The following is a 12,165-nucleotide window of genomic DNA, read 5'->3' as shown; positions in this document are numbered from 1 at the left end:
TCCTCATCCAGGCATTCCAGCTCTTTGAGGCCTTCAACTCCTCAATCGAGGACACCAATAGCAGAACCGCAGGGCTCCGCTTCTTCCAGTGCCTCATCCCAGTCTGCTTATTCACCAGGATATCAATACTCCAGAGAGGCCTCGCCTTCATTCTCCACTAGAGGCGCATCGAGGTCATCGAGTCCATCTCGAGACCATGCTCTTGTGGATCAATTGTCCTTTTCCTCCTTCCTCCATCAAATAACTGAGGACCTGGATCTTAAATTGGACTTTGGTTCTAAGTACTCTAAAGAGTATTTAGAGGAAATGGGTTTGCTTCTGCCTCCTGCAGGCTCTCAAACTTCCTCTTAACAGGCTTCTTTCTGAGATTTTCAAACGAAACCTGAAGACTCATTCCATTTCTGCTGTTCCAGGCAAGTTGGAATCGAGGTATAGAACTGTTCATTGCAAGGGTTTTGAGAACTCTCAACTATCTCATCAGTCCCTTCTTGTGGAATCTTCTTTAAAGAGAAGTCATCCTTCCAGGGTCTATGCTACCGTCCCTCCTGTTAGAGAGGGCAGGACCATGGACAAGTTTGGCTGTCGTCTTTATCAAAATTTGATGATGGCCTCCAGGGTTCTGAATTACAATTTCATCTTTACTAATTATTTCAAATATTTTATTGAAATACTCCCAGGTTTTACTAAAGGCCTTGCTCAACACAGGTTTTTAGAGTTCCAGCAAGTAATTGCTACATTAGCACAACTCAGGTTGCACCTTCTTCAGTCATCTTATGATGCCTTTGAGCTTTCCTCGATGGTCACTGCTTTCTCAGTAGCGATGCGCCATCTTGCCTGGCTTGGCACTATTGATATGGTCCCCAACATTCAGGAACATCTGGCCAATATACCTTGTGAGGGCAATGACCTCTTTGATGAATCTATAGAGGCCGCCACCAAGAAGTTGTCTGAGCATGAGAAATCTTTTGCTTCCATAGTCAGACCAAAGCCCAAGCCAGCTCCTTCCAAACCTTCTTGACCTCTTCCATCCTATCAGAGGCGTTATTCTCTGAGAGGAGCTCCTTACAATCGAGCACCTCCCAAGAAATAATAGCTCCTCAGTGGCCCAGGCAACCCTGGTTCTTCCTTCTTCTTCAACGCAACAGCATGGAGCCATACCTTCTACCAGTTTTTCCATCTCTGCTTACACAGAGTCAAGGATCTCTACTTTATCCCAACCTGCAGTCTCTACACTTGACAGCTTGGTACCTCTCAGCATAACTCCTCTTCAGTTTTTGCAACCTGTTCGGGACATTTTAGAGGCTTCCAGAAAACCTGCTACTAGACAATGCTATCACCAAAAATGGACTAGATTTTCTACGTGGTGCATCTCTCACAACAAGGAGCCTCAAGCTACCTCCTTATCTTCCGTCTTGGATTATCTTCTGCACTTATCTCCTCTGGCCTCAAGTCTACATCCATTCGAGTCCATCTTAGTGCAATTGCAGCTTTCCATCAGCCTATCGAAGGGAAACCCCTTTCTGCTCATCCTGTGGTTTCCAGATTTATGAAAGGTCTTTTCAATGTCAAACCACCTCCAGTGATTTGGGATCTCAATGTTGTTCTTGCTCAATTGATGAAGCCTCCTTTTGAACCAATGGCTATGGCTCATCTCAAATACCTAATTTGGAAAGTGGTGTTTCTCATTGCTCTCACATCTGCTCGAAGAGTCAGTGAGCTACAAGCTTTAGTTGCTGATCCACTTTTCACAATTTTCCATCATGACAAGATGGTCCTCTGTACTCATCCTAAATTCTTACCGAAAGTGGTTTCAGAATTTCATCTCAATCAATCCATTGTACTTCCAGTGTTTTTTCCAAGACCTCATTCTCATCCTGGAGAATCAGCTCTTCATACCCTGGACTGTAAACGTGCTTTGGCCTTCTACTTAGAATGCACCAAACCACACAGGTCTGCTCCTCAACTTTTTGTCTCCTTTGATCCAAACAAGTTGGGACATCCGATTTCTAAGTGAACCATCTCCAACTGGATGGCTTCTTGTATCTCTTTCTGCTATGCTCGGGCTGGACTGCATCTACAGTCACAGCCCACAAAGTCAGAGCCATGGCGGCTTCAGTAGCTTTCCTCAGATCCACTCCTATTGAGGAAATCTGCAAAGCTGCCACCAGGTCCTCGGTTCATACTTTCACCTCTCATCATTGTCTGGATGCTTTCTCCAGACGGGTGGCCATTTTGGCCAGGCAGTATTATAAAATTTATTCTCCTGAATTGCCAACACTCCCACCATCCATTTCTGGTTAGCTTGGAGGTCACCCACATGTGAGAATAGGCTGCCTGCTTGTCCTGGGATAGCAGGTGTTATCCAGGGACAGCAGTCAGCTTTTCTCACAACCCACCCACCTCTACTTGGCTTCTCTACTGGCTATCTGAACTGAGGAGACACGCCCTGTACTGAGTTTTTTCAAGCAAGTCTGCATCCAGGCTCTGTGGATGACATCACCCACATGTGAGAATAGCTGCCTGCTGTCCCTGGATAACACCTGTTATGGTAAGTAACTGTGCTTTTTTCAGCAGCTTTAAGAATCTAGGATTGTATGCACAAACCAATGTCTCAGAAACTGGAACATTTTTCTGCTATATTTGTTGTTGATATGGTCTGTGATGGGAAGCCTGGTAGACAACATACAGTTTTGTCTGCTGAAGATGATTTTTCATAGCGTGTTGTTGAACAAGTAGGCTCCAGTTTCCAAGTTTGGTAAAGATGTTGTGCCTCTATTGAACAGCATAATAAATCAAGAGCTAGGCTTTTTTACAGAGCAATGGAATATTTACTGTAATTAAGCTTCCAAGAACAAGATTTCTATAATTGGAGGAGATTTGCTTCATGCCATTGAAAATCAATTATTCCATCTACAGGTCCCCCATAAAATCTGTTTGTGGAACTTTTTCTGATGGTGTTGAACAAGACTTGGAGATTGCTAACTTAGCAGTATGTTGCAACATCGTTGAAAATAAGAAAAAGCATTGAAGGAGAACATATTATCACCACATTTGGCTATTACCATACTTGATTTTGAAAGCAACAAAGCTACCTAATTAACCTTGGTCCTTTGTCTAATATGGTTTGACTTGAATTTGAAACACCCAAATAAAACTGCCTTTAAAATTGTCTAATATTGAACTCTTTATAATCATTTTTAGTTGAAATGGTTTTCAGTTGACAGTTTGGCAAGAAGAATCAATAAATTTAAGGCATTGTATGTAATTTTTGGCAGATAGTTTTAAGAACAGTTCTAATTTAGTACTTAAAGAGAACTTGCTCCCTCTTTTACGAAACTGCTATAGCAGTTTCTAGCGCGGGGAGCCGCGCTGAATGTCCTGCGCAGCTCCTGATGCTTATAGAAACTCAATGAGTGTCGGGAGCAGCACAGGCCATTCATCGCGGCTCCCCACGCTAGAAACTGCTAGCGCAGTTTGGTAAATGGAAGCATTGGTATCACCAAATTTATTGCCTATATGATGATTCTTAATTGAAGAATGCTTTACACTCATTAGTAAAAATAATGTTTGGATTTTGCATCTTCAAGAAAGCTAAGCTGTCATTTAAACTATTGATTTGTAGATGTATAAGAAGAATAGCAGCTCTGAACATATGAAGCTTCTTATTTGCAAAGTTTCTGATAGGTCTCTGGATAAGAACTTTGGTGGCCTCTCCAATTGAGAGGATTAATTTGTCTTTGGCTGAGATTTGTAAAGTTATCAGTGGCTATATAAAACATTCTTTTTGTCAAAGTACAAATTTATAAGGCAATAGAGAGCTGTTTTTCTAAGGTTTATTTCAAAAATCAAATATAGGCAACCTTAGATATAGATACAGTTAATCCCGTTTAGAACATCAGCGGTGCTAACTGTGAGAGAGTTTCATTCACAGATATATAAGCACAGAAGTCTTCATCGGTCACAATCTTTTATGTATTTTTTCTATAAGTTTAAATTGTAGTACTTCATTTACTAAATAAATTTTTGAAAAAAAGTACTCATCTCTTTTAAAGAAGCATAGCATGGGCTCTTCACCAACATAGGCTATGTTTCGCCCTGGGGGCTTTATCAAGGTATTTCCCCTGACAGAAAGAAGAGAGAGTTACCATAAATAACTTCAACTTGTTATCATTCTATTTTATACAACCAACTCATACAGGCAAAGCTTCAAGCCTATATCAGTAAGTCTAAAGCAGTTTATAAAAAAACACTCAGAAATGTTTTTAACACATACCTTTGTTATGCCGGTCCATGAATACTGCCGAAAAAGTTTGTAGCAGAAACATGGCGGCAGCGTTCTTTTATCAGAAGTGTCAACGTAATGATCTCATACATACGTACCCTATCAGAATCGAAAGCAAGCAAGGAGACATTTAAACTAATGTCATCCATTCAACTTCGGTATTCAGACCATTCGGTTTAACTGTATTAAGTGAAAATATCATCTTTTGTTCCATAAAGTTTAAACATTCAGCATGGTTTCCACCCTCCCACCCTATCTCAATGCAATCGATTATTCTCCATTTTAGATCACTAATTTTATGCCTCATAGTCTGCCAATGTTGGACAAGCGGCGCTTCTACACTTCCGGTATTAATTTTAGACTTGTGTTCCGTTAGTCTAACCATGATTTTTCTACTAGTTCTACCTATATATACCAGATGACATGGGCATTGTATTGCATAAATAACATGCATACTATTACATGAGGTGTTCATCCTTGATTTAAAGATCCTCTTAGTGCCTGGATGGATCCATTCTGGGCCCACAATCGCTTGTGAGCACCATTGGCATTGTCCACAAATTTCCTGGGTACATACTTGTTCAGTAAAAATAGCTTCATTTTTTTCTTCAAATTTTTGCAAAGCCAAGAATTCGCCAATAGTCCGTCCTCTCTTAAACGAAGCTGTCGGGTATTGTTGAAAACATGAATGAAGTTTCAGCACTGACCAATTAGACTTTATACTTTGAAAAAACATACTGCTTAAATCATTAAATGGAAGCACACAGATCAGATTTTCTTCTTTCACTGATTTTACTTTCCTGAATTAATAAAGATCTTTGAGCATATTTCGCTCGAAGGTATGCTTTCCTAATAGATGTTTTAGGGTAGTGTCTTTCACGAAATCTCTGAGTCATAATTTTTGATTGTTTTTCGAACTCTTCTCGATCAGAGCATAAACGTCTTATTCGTAAGAACTGACTAACTGGTATGTTGTATTTCAAAAAATATGGATGGTAACTCAGGAAATGCAAGAAATTATTTCGTTCAACTTCTTTCCTATACAGAGTAGTTTTAATAGCTTGATCTTTAATTATCATTAAATCCAGGTATGCAATCTTATTAGGATGAGACATCATAGTAAAGGTGAGGTGCGGATCCAAAGTGTTAATCCATGTAAGAAAAGTTTCCAGTTCTGCAGATGATCCACCCCAGAAAAACAGTACATCGTCCAAATAGCGTTTCCATAGCTTTACATTATGAAATACTGGGGCTGGGTATATATAGTCAGTTTCGAATTTAGAGACATATAAATTGGCCACTGAAGGGGCTAGAGTCGCCCCCATTACGACTCCTTGAGTCTGAAAATAGAAATCACCTCGATACCAAAAATAGTTAGATCTAACCACCAGAGTAGCTAGTTTCATAAGCCAGTCTTTTTTAAAACGGCCCAAGTCCATAGTCGCTAAAGTTTCTTCCACAATCTGCAAAGCAGCATTCTGGGGTATGCTCGTATATAATGAGGTAATATCTAGAGTTACTAAGTAAGTAATTTCAGAAAGATTGTTTACTGTCTCCAAACATCTTAGCAAGTGAGCTGAATCTTTCAGGTAGGAAGGGGCTTTCTTAACTTCAGATTTCAAAAAATAATCAATAAATTTAGACAACGGTTCTAAAACCGAATTTCTGGTAGAGACGATAGGGCGCCCTGGGGGATTCTTGAGGTTTTTATGGATCTTTGGGAGTAGATATATTTTAGGAGTGGACGGATACGGTTCCATTAAGAATTGAGCTTCTTTTTTTGTAATCATTTTCCTTTTTGAACCTTCCTCCACTATCTCCTTTATCTCCAATTTCAGTTGCATAACAGGATCTTCATCAGCTTTAACATATGCAGCAGTATTGGCTAATTGTCTCAAGACCTCTTTATGGTAATCAGAGCGATCCCAGATCGTAATAGCCCCACCTTTGTCTGCCCGAACCACCAGTACATCAAACCTCTTTTGTAGATCTTTCAAAACCATCATCTCATTTCTAGAGAGATTAAACTTCCTATGTTGAGAGGAATATACCTCCTCCATAATCTCTAGATCTTTAAGAACAAGATCCCGGTAAGTACTCAAAAAAGGTTGCAAAGCCCCAGGGGGACACCATCTGGATTCATTTTTAACAATTGAAATATCGATATTAGGAGGGTTTTCATCAAAAAAAAACCTTAAGTTGTAATTTGCGAAAAAATTTGAAAAAAGCAATTCGCATCCGAAATGGATCATAGGCATTTGTGGGAACAAACCCCAAACCATATTGTAAAACCTTGGTCTGCTGTACAGAAAGTGGAATGGAAGATATATTTATTACTGTTGATAACGATTCATTCGTGTTCGAACATTTGGTCCCTGTGTATCTTTCGATCTCTGAACTTGTCTTCCTCTCCCTTTTGATTGATCCCCTTGTCGCGCTTTTCCTTGACTCTCTATCGATCCTTGAGCTCCTTGTGAGTCACTCCCGTCATCACTACTAAGATCAGTAGTTCCTGAAGATCCCTCAAAAGCTACTTGTTTGTTTCCAGCTTGAACATAAGATTTATCTTTAAAAACGGTATTTCTGTTTCCTATTTTCTTCATCCATGTATAAACCCTATCTTGTTGGTAGTCACGTTCGTCACGTTTAAATTTTTTAACTTTGCCTAGCTTCAATGTTTCTTTAAATTTAGCAATAGTATCATCTAGGGTTTTCCTTTTCTGCACATTTTCGTCAGCTAAGGATCATTAAAGAACCTAAGACTTTTAGTATGGATAAGTCCTTTATGGAAAAATGGACAGCTATACTGAATAGGTGTAGTCGAGACCTGATGATCCTATTAGTGGAGACCACAGTTAATGTGGAAAATGATATTAAAGAACAAATTAAAGCTATAGATAATGTCATTTCTCAAAACAACAGTCAGCTGACGAAAATGTGCAGAAAAGGAAAACCCTAGATGATACTATTGCTAAATTTAAAGAAACATTGAAGCTAGGCAAATTGCTTTTTTCAAATTTTTTCGCAAATTACAACTTAAGGTTTTTTTTTATGAAAACCCTCCTAATATCGATATTTCTATTGTTAAAAATGAATCCAGATGGTGTCCCCCTGGGGCTTTGCAACCTTTTTTGAGTACTTACCGGGATCTTGTTCTTAAAGATCTAGAATTTATGAAGGAGGTATATTCCTCTCAACATAGGAAGTTTAATCTCTCTAGAAATGAGATGATGGTTTTGAAAGATCTACAAAAGAGGTTTGATGTACTGGTGGTTCGGGCAGACAAAGGTGGGGCTATTACGATCTGGGATCGCTCTGATTACCATAAAGAGGTCTTGAGGCAATTAGCCGATACTGCTGCATATGTTAAAGCTGATGAAGATCCTGTTATGCAACTGAAATCGGAGATAAAGGAGATAGTGGAGGAAGGTTCAAAAAGGAAAATGATTACAAAAAAAGAAGCTCAATTCTTAATGGAACCGTATCCGTCCACTCCTAAAATATATCTACTCCCAAAGATCCATAAAAACCTCAAGAATCCCCCAGGGCGCCCTATCGTCTCTACCAGAAATTCGGTTTTAGAACCGTTGTCTAAATTTATTGATTATTTTTTGAAATCTGAAGTTAAGAAAGCCCCTTCCTACCTGAAAGATTCAGCTCACTTGCTAAGATGTTTGGAGACAGTAAACAATCTTTCTGAAATTACTTACTTAGTAACTCTAGATATTACCTCATTATATACGAGCATACCCCAGAATGCTGCTTTGCAGATTGTGGAAGAAACTTTAGCGACTATGGACTTGGGCCGTTTTAAAAAAGACTGGCTTATGAAACTAGCTACTCTGGTGGTTAGATCTAACTATTTTTGGTATCGAGGTGATTTCTATTTTCAGACTCAAGGAGTCGCAATGGGGGCGACTCTAGCCCCTTCAGTGGCCAATTTATATGTCTCTAAATTCTATATATATACCCAGCCCCAGTATTTCATAATGTAAAGCTATGGAAACGCTATTTGGACGATGTACTGTTTTTCTGGGGTGGATCATCTGCAGAACTGGAAACTTTTCTTACATGGATTAACACTTTGGATCCGCACCTCACCTTTACTATGACGTCTCATCCTAATAAGATTGCATACCTGGATTTAATGATAATTAAAGATCAAGCTATTAAAACTACTCTGTATAGGAAAGAAGTTGAACGAAATAATTTCTTGCATTTCCTGAGTTACCATCCATATTTTTTGAAATACAACATACCAGTTAGTCAGTTCTTACGAATAAGACGTTTATGCTCTGATCGAGAAGAGTTCGAAAAACAATCAAAAATTATGACTCAGAGATTTCGTGAAAGACACTACCCTAAAACATCTATTAGGAAAGCATACCTTCGAGCGAAATATGCTCAAAGATCTTTATTAATTCAGGAAAGTAAAATCAGTGAAATAGAAGAAAATCTGATCTGTGTGCTTCCCTTTAATGATTTAAGCAGTATGTTTTTTCAAAGTATAAAGTCTCATTGGTCAGTGCTGAAACTTCATTCATGTTTTCAACAATACTCGACAGCTTCGTTTAAGAGAGGACGGACTATTGGCGAATTCTTGGCTTTGCAAAAATTTGAAGAAAAAAATAAAGCTATTTTTACTGAACAAGTACTGTATGTACCCAGGAAATTTGTGGACAATGCCAATGGTGCTCACAAGCGATTGTGGGCCCAGAATGGATCCATCCAGGCACTAAGAGGATCTTTAAATCAAGGATGAACACCTCATGTAATAGTATGCATGTTATTTATGCAATACAATGCCCATGTCATCTGGTATATATAGGTAGAACTAGTAGAAAAATCATGGTTAGACTAACGGAACACAAGTCTAAAATTAATACCAGAAGTGTAGAAGCACCGCTTGTCCAACATTGGCAGACTATGAGGCATAAAATTAGTGATCTAAAATGGAGAATAATCGATTGCATTGAGATAGGGTGGGAGGGTGGAAACCATGCTGAATGTTTAAACTTTATGGAACAAAAGATGATTTTTTCACTTAATACAGTTAAACCGAATGGTCTGAATACCGAAGTTGAATGGATGACATTAGTTTAAATGTCTCCTTGCTTGCTTTCGATTCTGATAGGGTACGTATGTATGAGATCATTACGTTGACACTTCTGATAAAAGAACGCTGCCGCCATGTTTCTGCTACAAACTTTTTCGGCAGTATTCATGGACCGGCATAACAAAGGTATGTGTTAAAAACATTTCTGAGCGTTTTTTTATAAACTGCTTTAGACTACTAATATAGGCTTGAAGCTTTGCCTGTATGAGTTGGTTGTATAAAATAGAATGATAACAAGTTGAAGTTATTTATGGTAACTCTCTCTTCTTTCTGTCAGGGGAAATACCTTGATAAAGCCCAGAAGGCCGAAACATAGCCTATGTTGGTGAAGAGCCCCTCCTATGCTTCTTTAAAAGAGATGAGTACTTTTTTTCAAAAATTTATTTAGTAAATGAAGTACTACAATTTAAACTTATAGAAAAAATACATAAAAGATTGTGACCGATGAAGACTTCTGTGCTTATATATCTGTGAATGAAACTCTCTCACAGTTAGCACCGCTGAGGTCCTAAACGGGATTAACTGTATCTATATCTAAGGTTGCCTATATTTGATATATAAAACATTGCCATACTGACAGGAGGGTATCAACATGTAGCATGTGGTAATGAATTCTGGTGTTTATGATAAACCACCTTAATAAGGTGCTGCAATATCTCAACATGGTACAAGCTGGTGGAGACATAACATAAGAGGAATTACTCTTAACTGCTAATTTCCTTTCTGTTAGTCTCCATTCAGTGTGGACCTACCCTCTCTGGAGATGTAATGCTGAGAAGGTTTGAGGTTGATATGTGTTGCATATGATTCTATGATCAGATTCTAACTTGTACCAGTCGATTTTCTACTCAGGTCTCATGTTTTTCAGTATGTCTCTGGCAGCACTCTAATTGAAGAAGGAAATACAGCAAGGTAGATCTTGGAAGGAAAGAAGCATGATAGGAGCTTCTTTTCTAAAATGTGAATGTGAATCTGTTAAAGCAGCAAGCAGCGCTATCCCTACATGTTCAAATGGGTATAGAAATAATTAATAGTAGTAGTAGTATTAGCAGGTAAGAGGAAATTCTTTAAAAAAAATTACGTATATCACTGTTCACATAAACTGCATACTTCACACCAACCTTCATCTAGCTAGAATTCATTTCACTTGTGACCCTAACCATGCCTGCATCATCATAACTTTTCAACATTTTCATGGATTTGTTAGTTAGCTCCAACTAGTATTCTGATCACTGGTAAATATTTCCTTTCAAATAATGAACTTCTTCTATGTTTTCTAGTGAAATAAAATATTATGGGGATATGGGGATGTTATGGGGATTAAGGTAAAGTCATTTATTAAAGAATAACATCTGCACATTAATAATGAAAGTTACACAATTTAGTGGGCTTGATCTTGTTTCAGTTTTACGTGTGCTTTACTACTAAAACCGTTCGCACCTAGATCATTTGTAATATGATTCAGGATTTTAATACCTTTCTTTTCTTTATAGATACATCTAATTTACATTAACTATAAAAGCTAATATTGCTCTAGCTTTGAGTTCTTCTTGATTTGTTTGGAATGTTTCTTTTTAGAATACTAAGGGCTCCTTTTACTAAGGTGCGCTTTAGCGGTTTTAGCGCACGCAGGGTATTACCACGCGCTATGTGGATAGAACTAATGCCAGCTCAATGCTGACGTTAGCGTCTAGCGTGCGCGGCAATGTAGCGCGCGCTTTTCCATGCGTTAATGCCCTAACGTAGCTTAGTAAAAGGAGCCCTAAATTTACAGTATGCTATACAGTATCTGTCGGAAACATGTGGCATGGACTTGTATATCTACTATATTTGTTTTCCTTTTTTATTGGTAGATTATGTATATTGGTATTAGATCCCTAGTATGTCGAGTTAGGATAAAAACTTCTATTGAAAAATACTTATACTGTAGCTATAGCAAATTGTAACTTTTTACTATATAGCAGTGGCGTACCTAGCATATGTGACACCCGGGGCCCATCATTTTTTGGCACACACACCCCATCTGTACAAAAAACATAATTTTTAGTAACAATCCACACATCACACATGAGTACCTAGGAAAAGGCAGCATCTTACATATGCAGTGAACAGTACAACATCAATACACCCATTGTAAAACTAAACAAGCCAGACTAGTACAGATCAATCCTACACCGTCAAACCTAACAGAAAACCATGTCTTTCGAACACAGAAAATACCTTCACCTAGTATGGAATATGTCATCACAAACTAACCCCTCCCCCTTTTACAAAACTGTAGTGTGGATTTTAGCCACGGTGGTAACAGCTCTGATGCTCATAGAATTCTGAGTATCAGAGCTGCTACCACCACGGCTGGCGCTAAAAAACAATCCACAGTTTTGTAAAAGGGGGGATAAAATAGAAATACATAGACAAAGGTTAAATTGAACCAGCAAGAAGCTGGACTCTGCATACAATGCAACACCACAGAAACAGTGACACATGTCTCCTAAAGCAACAAATAAATAGAAAATTTTTGTTCTACCTTTGTCTTCTCTGGTTTCTGCTTTCCTCATCTTCTTGTTACTCTCTTCCTTCCATCCACTGTCTGCCATCTCTCTGCCCCTATATGGCATCTTCTCTCCTTCTATGCCCCTTCCAGAAACTGTAAGCCTCCCCCTTCCATCTCTCCTTTCACCCCCATTGGTCTGGCTTCTCTCTCCTCTCCTTCCCTCTCCCACACCTCTCTTCTGCAATCCCTTTCTTCCTTCATTTTCCTTTTCAA

The 12,165-nt window shown here is 38.6% G+C and overlaps 1 protein-coding gene across 3 annotated transcripts in view; it reads left to right on the top strand.

The window, feature by feature from the left end:
• Positions 1-12,165, top strand: part of RFX3 (regulatory factor X3) — a 540,046-nt gene that overhangs the window by 349,292 nt on the left and 178,589 nt on the right. The window lies entirely within an intron of this gene.

The sequence above is a fragment of the Geotrypetes seraphini genome, chromosome 1 (assembly GCF_902459505.1).
Source record: "Geotrypetes seraphini chromosome 1, aGeoSer1.1, whole genome shotgun sequence".
Lineage (NCBI taxonomy): Eukaryota > Metazoa > Chordata > Amphibia > Gymnophiona > Dermophiidae > Geotrypetes > Geotrypetes seraphini.
Note: the sequence above shows the minus strand (reverse complement) of the source record. Positions and strands in the feature narration are given on the sequence as shown.